This window comes from Daphnia magna, unplaced genomic scaffold (assembly GCF_020631705.1).
Source record: "Daphnia magna isolate NIES unplaced genomic scaffold, ASM2063170v1.1 Dm_contigs217, whole genome shotgun sequence".
Taxonomy (NCBI): domain Eukaryota; kingdom Metazoa; phylum Arthropoda; class Branchiopoda; order Diplostraca; family Daphniidae; genus Daphnia; species Daphnia magna.
The window spans coordinates 50791-65069 of NW_025533184.1; positions in this window are offsets into that span (position 1 = coordinate 50791).

Consider the following 14279-nt stretch of genomic DNA (forward strand, 5'->3'; position numbering starts at 1 on the left):
CAGAAATCCACATCAACCTAGAACATTGTCGGCAGCAGCAATAATATCTCTACACACTCAACACGCCTTATTTGAAAAAAATTTACCAATCTTGCCACCATTAAACCATCGTGATCCAAAGGAGATTAACTATAAAACAAACGCAACGGAAGGAATATCTAAAAATTCAACCATAACGACAAAGTCAGCAACATCCATGATTGCTACAACAGATCAATCAGTCATACCTTCCATTGCAGCCACAGTAACAACAAGTGCGAAAAGAGAAGCAACAACAACAACGATTAGGCCACTCACAACAGCAACAAAACCGACAAAAACATTCAAAACAACAACAACAAAATCAACTACTACCACGAAAAAGCCGACCACAACCACAAAAAAACCGACCACAACCACACAAAAACAGACCACTACCCAAGTAACGGTCTAGCCTATTTTTTCGTTATCATCCCTCGTACCCCAAAAAATCGGCATATTTTTTGGGGTACGAGGTATTGAAATACCAAAAAATTTGTGTTGCCTTTGAAGTACGGGGTTTTCAACTATAAGAAGCAAATAATTACTATGTTGCGGTTGATAAATGCGTATTTCGGATTTGATTTTTATTGTTCTTCGTTGGGTGAATATTTTTTCCTTTTTAAGGTTACGTGGTATGGAATTACCAAAAATCAAAATGATTGTTGGACACAGAAAGTAACTGCATAGAAATGCAGCATATTTTATGGATATTCCTTACAGCACCAGTAGGGTTTTATTTTCTAGCTGATATATCCTTATTTTTTAGCTTTTTTCACTTCATCGTAAAGAAATGAATAAACCTGAAAATAAAATAATTTTTTTCACAAAGCGGATATTTTATTAATCCTTTAGGGGGAATATTGTGGCTTTTTGTTTTAACTTGTGAAAGTTCTTTGGTTTGCAATAATTATTAAAAGTTTAACTGTAACATTATTGTAACCATTAAATTATATTTATGGAAGGCAATTGTTGGAATAAATATGTATATTATTTAATGTAAATAATTTAATGTAAATATTATTAATGCAAACCTCTCCACGGTGTTTAGGGAATGATTCAAAACTGGAAATAATGGCAGAACTGAGTGTCAATTTCCGAATTTCCAGACGCGATGCGACGTTAGTCGATCTTGTTCTCTCGTTACTGATTGTGTTTCTGGTTGCTGCTGCTGGATGTGTGTTTTTTTTCTGAACATTTTTATAATATAGTGCAGTTCCAATTGAAACCCTTGGGCTGTTAAGATTACTGCTAAGAGAAAGTCATTGGAATGGAACTAGCTGAAAACACCTCCAGCCTAGTGGTAAATTTTGATTAGTTTTGTGGAATGGTTATGATTTATTTAACCCGATTCCGTTAATTTTTTTTTTCAGCTTTGTCGTATTCAAATGCATTAAAAACTTTCTATTTTATATTTTTCCGTTAGAACTTTCTAATTAGAATTTTCTAATTGAAAAATAACCGGTCGCAGCAGATGCAATGTTCCATCGATTACCTGCTTTGAATAATCTGGAAAGGGAAACAAGAACTTGTCAAAAAGCCCTTTAGTCTTGTGATCTCCTGAAAACATTTTGCAATGTTGTCTTACCTGAGAATTCAGAAACTGTTTTTGCGCTTAAATAATCCGGTACCTGTCTATGACAGTTTAAATTCTAAAAGTTTAGTTTTAATCTCGTTTCGGTTATTACATATTTTGTTTTGGAAAAACAAAAAGAATACAGAAAATTCTTCCAATTTATGTTTATTTTTTCAGTTTATTACTTTATTTGCGACAACTAATTCAATTAATTTCTAGAATGCATTACTTTCATTTTATTTTAAAATTAAATAAGCTTACAAGTTGTACAATATATATTTAAACAATTTGGTATAAAAGAAGGGGAAAAAAAGCAACACAATAACTTATGAAAGGGCTATTTGATATGGAAACAATAAGCATATACAATATTTACAGTGTAACTAGTTCTTTCTACATTTTCCCTATAAAATAAGGTATTTTTACAGTAAAAGTTTCGAAACAAGACATATAATATCCATATTATGTATTCATACAGTGGGAAGTACGCATACAGAATAACCATATTTTGAGCATTTTTGTAACAGAAACCATTACTAGGGTACCACACAAAAACAGACCACCATCATTCAAAAGCCACCTACTACCACACTAAAAACAACCACTATCACACAAATACCGGCCTCTACACCCAAATCAACTACAACATCAAAATCTACTACAAAATCAACAGAAGCAGAGCAATTACCAACAATAAAATCAACAACCGCATCAACAACATTAACTAGTACATCACCCAAAACGGCTATCACGACACAGTCATGTATAACTACAGAAAAAGTTAGCACAGAAACCACAACAACAGACAAATTAAAAACAAAATCTAACCAAGCGGAGATTATTTCTTCCACCGAGCCAACTATAAGCCTAAAATATCCTACACCAAGTCAAATAAGAGAACAGCCAAGCGAAACAACAACCACTGGCATAACAAAATCAAATGATGACGAAGAAAAAGATATAGACAAAATTGAGAAACAACACAATACAACCCGAGTTAAGTGAGAATTTCAAGACAAAAGTTCAAATGATCAATTTAAGGTTTCAAGACAACAAAAAGAAAATACAACACACGAACTTGTAGCAGATGACTATCGACCGCTAAATGACGCTAATACAAGTAACGGTCTACCAAAATCCACTGAGGAGCTAAGTGACTTGATAAAATACGAGCTTGGAAATATGCACGAGCAATACAAAATCAGTATTGAAACTGAACACCAAAATAAATTGGCAAAGGAAATTCGGGATGTGTACTGCCAGTTATCAAAGATAAAACAAACGCAAGCCATAATCTTAGCCCAAACAAATGGATTGCTTGCAGCCGCCGCACTCGGACTTCCAATGTGTACAAGGATATATGGTTTTGGTAAGGCCATGACATTGCAACAATGCGACCCAAAAAGGATCTCACTATCAGCAAAAGAGACCAAGTGTGGGTTCCAGCCATTTTTCGTTTACGGAAAAAACAACTGTACGATCGGACTCGACAGATGGTCTATTCACCCGTATTCAGAGTGTTTTTGGAAATCACGATTGATAAACATCAACGGATATCCTCATACGTGGCAACATAACGCAACAGCAGGAGACTGGATTAAACAAGAGGCGACCATACACACCTCAAATCTGGATTTAATTGCAGAATTCGAAGAACGGCACTTAAACAGTTTCGACTATGGATTAAGGAACCACCCAGCTCATGGAACAATGGAAATGGAACAGCTGAACATCCTAAATGACCTGGTGGGACGAATTAATGAAGGAGAAGGCAAAGAGTTACCTAACATCCTAGTAACAGAAGAACAGGACAATCAAATCGGAAACATGTTTTCCTGGTTTGACACATCAAAAATCATGGCTCTCTCCGCGATAGGATTCATCCTATTTCTCATCTGTCTCAGAATTTTTATTGCCTGTAATCCTATTCCACGGATTAAGGAAAGCTTCAGACGACGCAAACAATCACGTAAAGTGAGCGAAAGTGATATTCAAGAAATGGATTCCATGATACCAGAACCCATCTACAGCGCTGGAGGAGCAAATGAAAAACCGTTCATTAGGGAATTTGCACCTTTAATGACGTCAGCGACAGAAACATCAAAAGAAAACCTTACGTCGATAAGCACACCGAGTGCACCAAAAGGAAAATTGTATCCTATCGAAGAATTAAAATGGGAGAACGAGCAAAACAAGGAATGTACGGAAAGTCACACGACATGCAGCTATGTCGTGTGATTAACAAAAACAAAAACAATAAAACAAAAACAAAACCATAGTGAAAAATAAAGCACACCGACGGAAAGCAAATCAATCATCCTCAGCAAAATCATTCAAATGGTTCAGAACAGCCAATCGGACTTGACGGTGCTCAAGTCGTATCGGAATCTCGGAATATGTCAGCTCCGGATATATGTTCGAAACCGAAACCAAAGGATGATAAATATCATCCCCTGATTCTGCCCACCACAAGAATCGGGCGTACAGCAGAGGAAGAATGTCGCGAAATCGGGCATAGCCAGGATATTCACTAAATAAAAAAAAATAAAATAAAATAAAACAAAACAATAAAGGAATTCCGAAAACAAGAAAAGGATAACACAAATGAACAAGAAGACGGATTTACTTGTAATAGAAGTCATTGCACCAAACAGGCTGTACCACAGATACGGGAGCAACGGGACAGGAAACACCACTTCGAACCGTGTTGAATAATTCTTCGAACAACTGGACATCGGCAGTGGTGAAACGACGATATTCACAACACGAATTTGGAAACATCACCGGGTGGAAGAGTGAAAAAGTCGTTTTAATTTCAGCAAGATGCTGAGAAACGAAGTCTAGCGTATACATCACGGAAAGTGGGGGATTCAAAAACAACAGCAAAGACAGTCAAGCGACAACTGAAGGACAAAGAGCACGCTACACCAGACTACTTCGATCGTCTTGACGCAATCTCAAAAAAAATATATATATATAATAAAAAAATAAATAAATGCAAAATAAAAAAAGGGGGGGGGGAGAAATAACTTTCCATAAACCACTTTGCAGAAGAGAGAAATCGTGTACGAGACTGAAACTCTATATAAGGAGGAGTCGTTAAAATCTAGCATTTACATATAAGGTAAGAAGTTTTTCTTAAAAGGAGGGATCAATTAAACAAAACATTCACATATACTGTAGAAAAGCTTCTCAGACTAAAAGATAGTTAAAGACAAAATAGGAAAAGGACATCTATTAAAACATTGACATTCAAAGTAGATTTCTTTAGTAGATAATCGTAAGCAACGTTGAGCATGTTAGGGGTGGGTACTCCAACTATATAACAGACAAACAAGCAAGAAAAGTTTTAGTTGTATTACCAACCTTCCACGGAAAGATACATTTAAAAAAAAATGAACCAAACCAAGAAAAACGAAGAACTAACAAATGTTGACTGGAGTGATGAAATCATGATGACTTGGATTGAAGAAGATACGTCGCAATTGGAAATAAGTGAAACGCTACCAACAGGAAACGACTGGGAAGACGAACTCTTAGCTAATCTAATGAGTAATGAAGCTAAAGGTGAGAAACAAATTAGTGCGAACGCAAGTGAAAGTATGCAGGTGTAACGAAATATAAATATGGAAGAAGACGTAACAAGAGACAGCAATAGTGACAGTGATTGTGAATTTATGCAAAAGAAAAGATACAGCAATAGTGAAAGCGATTGCGAATTTATGCAAGAGAAAAGTTCTATATCACTATCAGAAACGGAAGAAGAAGAAAAATCACCGAGTAAAGTGGGTCACTACTACAGTAAAATAGAAAGTGACTTAAACCCATCGTCGTCAGACAGTGAAATGGCCGCCAACTGTAAAGCAGTAAGTGTAATCAACAACGAAGAAGAACAGGAAACTTGGTCATTACCAGTTTCCTTAATAACACAAACGGCCTACTGTAAAAACTGTATGATGAAAACATTCCCAGCTATGGACACGGAGATGACACGAAGAAGAATCGTCGCCATAACGATGTTGATGAAAGGAGAGTTCAACTACAATTTGATGGAAGTACCAAGAGAAATGATCAGAAACCACCTACTAGAAGCAAGAGAAAATGGGAAAAACATAAAACAAATTCTGGACACTGTTTTCCCCAATGGAACATCATTATTATACGGGAGTGTGATAAAAGAAAGATTCGATGTGACGGATATGTTCCTCCAATACGGAGCTGATAGCAATATTTACGAAGAGGGGATGACAATAGCACACCGAGCAGCAGCGGATAATAATGTCCATTTACTCCGTATTCTATCCCATCACAGAAACATATTCAACATCCAAAACAGCATGGGAGAGCCACCATTACTAGTGGCTATAGCTCTCAATAATATGGAATGTGTTAAATATTTGTGGATGGATCGAATTATTTTGCACCAAACGCTGGATGAAGAAACAGTGTTACATTATGCTGCTAAATATAACAACAAATTCGTCGCGGAAGTATGTCCAGCGGAATTCATCAATAGGAGATCACGCACATCAAAGGAAACTGCGTTGCAAATAGCTGTAAGGTACAGGCATACACATATTATAGAAATATTGTTACGTCGAGGAGCTCGAGATGATAACCTCAATACGGACGGAAGATATGCACAGGACTATATAGATGACGAAATTAGCATTCGAAATCTATTCCGAAAATTCCGAGTGCTAAAAAGAAAAAATAAGTGTACCAACAGCCAGACATCATCTAAAAGAAAATAACACGCAATTATTTGAATCAGCGCAAAATGTTACTAATGCTACAATATTTTAGACGCTTCTTATAAATATATATTATGGCGCAATTCACGTTGCCTTCCTAAGACCTGTAGTCTGCACACAAAGGTGAAATTGGAGGACCAATTTATCCTGCCGCACAGGGGGGAAGGAATGTAACGAGCCAACTGCATTATTTACGCTTTACAGAAGATGGCATATCTGCACGGACATTGAGTGTACGCAAGGTGTACACCAAGGAAACGCCCACATGACCAAGTGACCACACGCCACCGCCATCTAAGCCACACCCAATGTGCCACTTGCAATTCTGTATAAAAAGGTAAGTAGTGTCATGCTTCTTGAATTGATTGTATTGCTATTGTAGAAATCAATAAATACACGCCTGGCAAATCTTACAGTGTATTCACATTGAATACAAGTATATTTGATTCTTTTTACATTTAGAAGTATAAACTCATGGTATCACAGTGTATCCACATTGAATACAAATATATTTGATTATGTTTACATGTAGAAGTATAAACCCATAATATAACAGTGTATTCACATTGAATACAAGTATATTTGATTCTGTTTACATGTAGAAGTATAAACTCATGGTATCACAGTATATTCACATTGAATACAAGTATATTTGATTCTGTTTACATGTAGAACTATAAACTCATGGTATCAGAGTGTATTCACATTGAATACAAGTATATATGATTCTGTTTACATGTATAAGTATAAACCCATAATATAACAGTGTTTTCACATTGAATATAAGTATATTTGATTCTGTTTATATGCAGAAGTATAAACTCATAATATCTCAGTGTATTCACATTGAACACAAGTATATTTGATTCTGTTTACATGTAGAAGTATAAACTCATAATATAACAGTGTATTCACATTGAATACAAAAATATTTGATTCTGTTTACATGTAGAAATATAAACTCATGGTATCACAGTGTATTCACATTGAATACAAGTATATTTGATTCTGTTTACATATAGAAGTATAAACTCATGGTATCACAGTGTATTCACAATGAATGCAAGTATATTTGATTCTGTTTACATGTAGAATTATAAACTCATAATATAATAGTGTATTCACATTGAATACAAGTATATTTGATTCTGTTTATATGTAGAAGTAAAAACTCATGGTATCACAGTGTATTCACATTAAATACAAGTATATTTGATTCTGTTTACATGTAGAAGTATAAACTAATAATATCAGAGTTCATTTACATTGAATACAAGTATATTTGATTCTGTTTACATGTAGAAGTATAAACTCATAATTTAACAGTGTATTCAAATTGAATACAAAAATAATTGATTCTGTTTAAATGTAGAAATATAAACTCATGGTATCACAGTGTATTCACATTGAATACAAGTATATTTGATTCTGTTTACATATAGAAGTAAAAACTCATGGTATCACAGTGTATTCTCATTGAATACAAGTATATTTGATTCTGTTTACATGTAGAAGTACAAAATCATAATATAACAGTGTATTCACATTGAATACAAGTATATTTGATTCTGTTTACATGTAGAAGTATAAACTCATGGTATCACAGTGTATTCACATTGAATACAAGTATATTTGATTCTGTTTACATGTTGAAGTATAAACTCATAATATAACAGTGTATGCACAATGAGTACAAGTATATTTGATTCTGTTTACATGTAGAAGAATAAACTCATGGTATCACAGTGTATTCACATTGAATACAAGTATATTTGATCCTGTTTACATGTAGAAGTATAAACTCATAATATAAAAGTGTATTCGCAGTGAACAGAAGTAGATTTGATCTTGTTTACATGTAGAAGTATAAACTTATAATATCAGAGTGTATTCACATTGAATACAAGTATATTTGATCCTGTTTACATATAGAAGTAAAAACTCATAGTATCACAGTGTGTTCACATTGAATACAAGTATATTTGATTCTGTTTACATGTAGAAATATAAACTCATGGTATCACAGTGCATTCACATTGAATACAAGTATATTTGATTCTGTTTACATAAAGAAGTATAAACTCATGGTATCACAGTGTATTCAAAATAAATACAAGTATATTTGATTCTGTTTACATGTAGAAGTATAAACTCATAATGTAACAGTGTATTTACATTGAATTCTAGTATATTTGATTCTGTTTACATGTAGAAGTATAAACTCATGGTATCACTATGTATTCACATTGAATTCAAGTATATTTGAAGCTGTTTAAATATAGAAGTAAAAACTCATGGTATCACAGTGTATTCACATTGAATACAAGTATATTTGATTCTGTTTACATATAGAAGTATAAACTCATAATATAAAAGTGTATTCACATTGAATACAAAAATATTTGATTCTGTTTACATGTAGAAGTATCAACTCATGGTATCACAGTGTATTCACATTTAATACAAGTATATTTAATTCTGTTTACATGTAGAAGTATAACTCATAATTTCACAGTGTATTAACATTAAGTACAAGTATATTTGATTCTGTTTACATGTAGAAGTATAAACTCATAATATAACAGTGTATTCACATTTTATACAAGTATTTTTGATTCTGTTTATATGTAGAAGTATAAACTCATGGTATCACAGTGAATTCAAGTATATTTGATCCTGTTTGCAGATAGAAGTATAAACTCATGGTATCACAGTGTATTCACATTGAATTCAAGTATATTTGATCATGTTTACACATAGAAGTATAAAAAAATGGTATCACAGTGTATTCACATTGAATACAAATATATTTGATTCTGTTTATATGTAGAAGTATAAACTCATGGTATCACAGTGTTTTCACATTGAATTCAACTATAATTGATCCTGTTTACATATAGAAATATAAACTCATGGTATCACAATGTATTCACATTCAATACAAGTATATTTGATCCTGTTTACATATAGAAGTATAAACTCATGGTATCACAGAGTATTCACATTCAATACAAGTATATTTGATTCTGTTTTTATGTAGAAATATAAACTCATAATATAACAGTGTATTCACATTGAATACAAGTATATTTGATTCTGTTTACATGTAGAAGTATAAACTCGTGGTATCACAGTGAAATCACATTGAATTCAAGTATATTTGATCGTGTTTACATATAGAAGTAGAAACTTATGGTATCACAGTGTATTCACATTGAATACAAGTATATTGAATTCCGTTTACATGTAGAAGTAAAAACTCATGGTATCACAGTGTATTCGAATTGAATACAAGTATATTTCATTTTGTTTACAAGTAGAAGTATACACTCATAATATAAGAGTGTATTCAAATTGAATACAAGTATATTTGATTCTGTTTACATGTAGAAGTATAAACTCATGGTATCACAGTGTATTCACATTGAATGCAAATATATTTGATTCTGTTTATATGTAGAAGTATTTACTCATAATTTAACAGCGTATTCACATTGAATACAAGTATATTTTATTCTGTTTACATGTAGAAATATAAACTCATGGTATTACAGCGAATTCACATTGAATTCAAGTATATTTGATCCAGTTTACATATAGAAGTATAAACTCATGGTATGACAGTGTATTCACATTCCATACAAGTATTTTTGATTCTGTTTTCATGTATAAGTATAAACTCATTGTATCACAGTGTATTCACATTGAATTCAAGTGTATTTGATTCTGTTTACATATAGAAGTATAAACTCATGGTATCACAGTTTATTACCTTTGAATACAAATATATTTGATTCTGTTTATATGTAGAAGTGTTTACTCATAATTTAACAGTGTATTCACATAGAATACAAGTATATTTGATTCTGTTTACATGTAGAAGTATAAACTCATGGTATCACAGGGTATTCACATTGAATTCAAGTATATTTGATCCTGTTTACATGAAGAAGTAAAAACTCATCGTATCACAGTGTATTCACATTGAATACAAGTATATTTGATTCTGTTTACATGAAGAAGTATAAACTTATAATATAACAGTGTATTCACATTGAATACAAGTATATTTGATTCTGTTTACACGTAGAAGTATAAACTCCTGTTATCACAGTGTATTTACATTGAATACAAGAATATTTGATTCTGTTTACACGTAGAAGTATAAACTCATAATATAACAGTGTATTCACATTGAATACAAGTATATTTGATTCTGTTTACATATAGAAGCATAAACTCATGGTATCACAGTTTATTCACAGTGAATAAAAGTATATTGGATTCTGTTTACATGTAGAAGTATAAACTCATGGTATCACAGTGTATTCATATTGAATAGAAGTATATTTGATTCTGTTTTCATGTAGAAGTCTAAACTCATGGTATCACAGTGTATTCACTTTGAATTCAAGTTTATTTGATCCTGTTTACATATAGAAGTATAAACCCATGGTATCACAGTGCATTCACATTGAATTCAAGTATATTTGATACTGTTTTTATGTAGAAGTATTTACTCATAATATAACAGTGTATTCACATTGAATACAAGTATATTTGATTCTGTTTACATGTACAAGTATGATCTCATGGTATCACAGCGAATTCACATTGAATTCAAGTATATTTGATCCTGTTTACATATAGAAGTATCAACTCATGGTATGACAGTTTATTAACATTCATTACAAGAATATTTGATTCTGTTTACATGTAGAAGTATAAACTCATAATATAACAGTATACTCACATTGAATACAAGTATATTTGATTCTGTTTACATGTAGAAGTGTAAACTCATGGCATCACAGTGTATTCACATTGGATACAAGTATATTTGATCCTGTTTACATATAAAAATAAAAACTCATAGTATCACAGTGTATTCACATTGAATACAAGTATATTTGATTCTGTTTACATGTAGAAGTGTAAACTCATGGCATCACAGTGTATTCACATTGAATTAAAGTATATTTGATCCTGTTTACATATAGAAGTATAAACTCATGGTATCACTGACTATTCACATTGAATATAAGTATATTTATTCTGTTTACATGTAGAAGTATAAACTCATAATATAACAGTGAATTCACATTGAATACAAGTATATTTGATTCTGTTTACATGTAGAAGTATAAACTTATAATATAACAGTGTATTCACATTGAATACAAGTATTTTTGATTCTGTTTACAGGTAGAAGTATAAACTCATGGTATCACACTGTATTCACATTGAATTCAAGTATATTTGATCCTGTTTACATGTAGAAGTATAAACTCATAATATAACAGTGTATTCACATTGAATTCAAGTATATTTGATCCTGTTGACATATAGAAGTATAAACTCATGGTATCACAGTGTATTCACATTGAATACAAGTATATTTGATTCTGTTTACATGTACAAGTATAAACTCATAATATAACAGTGTATTCACATTGAATACAAGTATATTTGATTCTGTTTACATGTAGAAGTGTAAACTCATGGTATCACAGTGTATTCACATTGAATTCAAGTATATTTGATCCTGGTTACATGTATAAGTAAAAACTCATAGTATCACAGTGTATTCACATTGAATACAAATATATTTGATTCTGTTTATATGTAGAAGTATTTACTCATAAGATAACAGTGTATTCAAATTGAATACAAGTATATATGATTCTGGTTACATGTAGAAGTATAAACTCATAATATAACAGTGTATTCACATTGAATACAAGTATATTTGATTCTGTTTACATGTAGAAGTATAAACTCATAATATAACAGTGTATTCACATTGAATACATGTATTTTTGATTCATTTTACATGTAGAAGTATAAACTCATGGTATCACAGTAAATTCAAGTATATTTGATCCTGTTTACACATAGAAGTATAAACTCATGGTATCACAGTGTATTCACATTGAATACAAATATATTTGATTCTGTTTATATGTAGAAGTATAAACTCATGGTATCACAGTGTATTAATATTGAATTCAAGTATATTTGATCCTGTTTGCAGATAGAAGTATAAACTCATGGTATCACAGTGTATTCACATTGAATTCAAGTATATTTGATCATGTTTACACATAGAAGTATAAAAAAATGGTATCACAGTGTATTCACATTGAATACAAATATATTTGATTCTGTTTATATGTAGAAGTATAAACTCATGGTATCACAGTGTTTTCACATTGAATTCAACTATAATTAATCCTGTTTACATATAGAAATATAAACTCATGGTATCACAATGTATTCACATTCAATACAAGTATATTTGATCCTGTTTACATATAGAAGTATAAACTCATGGTATCACAGAGTATTCACATTCAATACAAGTATATTTGATTCAGTTTTTATGTAGAAATATAAACTCATAATATAACAGTGTATTCACATTGAACACAAGTATATTTGATTCTGTTTACATGTAGAAGTATAAACTCGTGGTATCACAGTGAAATCACATTGAATTCAAGTATATTTGATCCTGTTTACATATAGAAGTAGAAACTTATGGTATCACAGTGTATTCACATTGAATACAAGTATATTGAATTCTGTTTACATGTAGAAGTAAAAACTCATGGTATCACAGTGTATTCGAATTGAATACAAGTATATTTCATTTTGTTTACAAGTAGAAGTATACACTCATAATATAAGAGTGTATTCAAATTGAATACAAGTATATTTGATTCTGTTTACATGTAGAAGTATAAACTCATGGTATCATAGTGTATTCACATTGAATGCAAATATATTCGATTCTGTTTATATGTAGAAGTATTTACTCATAATTTAACAGCGTATTCACATTGAATACAAGTATATTTTATTCTGTTTACATGTAGAAATATAAACTCATGGTATCACAGCGAATTCACATTGAATTCAAGTATATTTGATCCAGTTTACATATAGAAGTATAAACTCATGGTATGACAGTGTATTCACATTCCATACAAGTATTTTTGATTCTGTTTTCATGTATAAGTATAAACTCATTGTATCACAGTGTATTCACATTGAATTCAAGTGTATTTGATTCTGTTTACATATAGAAGTATAAACTCATGGTATCACAGTTTATTACCTTTGAATACAAATATATTTGATTCTGTTTATATGTAGAAGTGTTTACTCATAATTTAACAGTGTATTCACATAGAATACAAGTATATTTGATTCTGTTTACATGTAGAAGTATAAACTCATGGTATCACAGGGTATTCACATTGAATTCAAGTATATTTGATCCTGTTTACATAAAGAAGTAAAAACTCATCGTATCACAGTGTATTCACATTGAACACAAGTATATTTGATTCTGTTTACATGAAGAAGTATAAACTTATAATATAACAGTGTATTCACATTGAATACAAGTATATTTGATTCTGTTTACACGTAGAAGTATAAACTCCTGTTATCACAGTGTATTTTTATTGAATACAAGAATATTTGATTCTGTTTACACGTAGAAGTATAAACTCATAATATAACAGTGTATTCACATTGAATACAAGTATATTCGATTCTGTTTACATATAGAAGTATAAACTCATGGTATCACAGTTTATTCACAGTGAATAAAAGTATATTGGATTCTGTTTACATGTAGAAGTATAAACTCATGGTATCACAGTGTATTCATATTGAATAGAAGTATATTTGATTCTGTTTTCATGTAGAAGTATAAACTCATGGTATCACAGTGTATTCACTTTGAATTCAAGTTTATTTGATCCTGTTTACATATAGAAGTATAAACCCATTGTATCACAGTGTATTCACATTGAATTCAAGTATATTTGATACTGTTTTTATGTAGAAGTATTTACTCATAATATAACAGTGTATTCACATTGAATACAAGTATATTCGATTCTGTTTACATGTACAAG